This window comes from Budorcas taxicolor, chromosome 13, assembly GCF_023091745.1.
Source record: "Budorcas taxicolor isolate Tak-1 chromosome 13, Takin1.1, whole genome shotgun sequence".
NCBI classification, from domain to species: Eukaryota; Metazoa; Chordata; class Mammalia; order Artiodactyla; family Bovidae; genus Budorcas; species Budorcas taxicolor.
In genome coordinates, this window is record NC_068922.1 from 76,397,247 (window position 1) to 76,398,463 (window position 1,217).

Here is a 1,217-nt window from a genome sequence, read left to right on the forward strand (position 1 = left end):
TTCTGATAGGGAACTTCTCACCTGCTCTTTTAAAGTTATTGTCTAAACTTTGTATCATAGGCTTAAATACATATTTGAATATAATTAAATAAACTATATGCACTTCCCAGGTGGCACTAGTGGTAAAGAATCTGCCTGCCAGGGCAGGAAACATAAGAGACTCAGGGTTCGATCCCTGGGTTGGGAAGATCCCCTGGAGGAGGGCATGGCAACCCACTCCAGTATTCTTGCCTGGAGAATCCCATGGACAGAGGAGCCTGGCGGGCTACAGTCCTTAGGGTCGTGAAGAGTCAGACATGACTGAAGCTACTAAGCAAGCACACAGGCAAATAAATTATATAGAGTGTTAATATATCAGTAAATCTTAAAATAGAGCAAATATTTTATATATAAGTAAACAAAATTTATATAAATGGATATAATTTTTGACATGTAGATATTTGCATTTTAAAAGAAAAATATAATGTAACTTTCAAAAGTAGTCCATTGAAGCTCAATTCCATTCTGGTTCAATATCCACCACCATGGGTTAAAAAAAAATACACATACAAGCTTTGCTTTCTTAGGAATTCTGCACTGTTCTTTTTTCTCCATCAACTTGTACACCCCTGGCAGAAATTTAGTCTTAATATATATTTTTATTCTTGGAAGCCTTTTATTAATCAATTTATCACCTATCACTGCAACAAAATGTGCTTAAAATTGAAATTAAAATACTTTTCATTGAATACAAGTCTTTAAATTTTAAAATAAGTTATTTTAAATTCAATTATCACTATGGTGATTAGTAGAATACAGTTATTTATTTATTTATTTATGGTGCCTGGACAGGGACTTGAACCCTGGGCCTTCAGATTAAAAGCCTAATGCTATACTAGCTGAGCTACCCAGACAGTAGAATATACTGATCAAAACAACTTAAACATGTCACAGTTTGTGACAAAGACTGATTAGTCCTTAAAAAAGTAAAATACTCTGGGATACACTTTTCTTAATATGAGAGGTGGGACTTTCTTCATTGAATATATTCATGAATGAATATTATTAATTTAAAAAGACAGGCTTCAGCATCAATGCCATTCACACCATTTGTTATTCTTGGTATCAGCGCTGAGAGCTGTTCAGGGAAACAAACAGATGGACTTGGAAGGGCTTCTGTTGCCTGCAGCGCAATCATTTGGTCTCTATTCAAGTTATATGCCAAACATTACATAGTG

The 1,217-nt window shown here is 34.6% G+C and overlaps 1 non-coding gene across 1 annotated transcript; it reads right to left on the reverse strand.

Moving 5' to 3' along the window:
- Positions 1 to 820: 820 nt before the first annotated feature.
- TRNAK-UUU (transfer RNA lysine (anticodon UUU)) lies at positions 821 to 893 on the reverse strand. Its single transcript has one exon. It is a non-coding gene; the product is annotated as a tRNA-Lys (tRNA).
- Between the last annotated feature and the right edge of the window lie 324 nt (positions 894 to 1,217).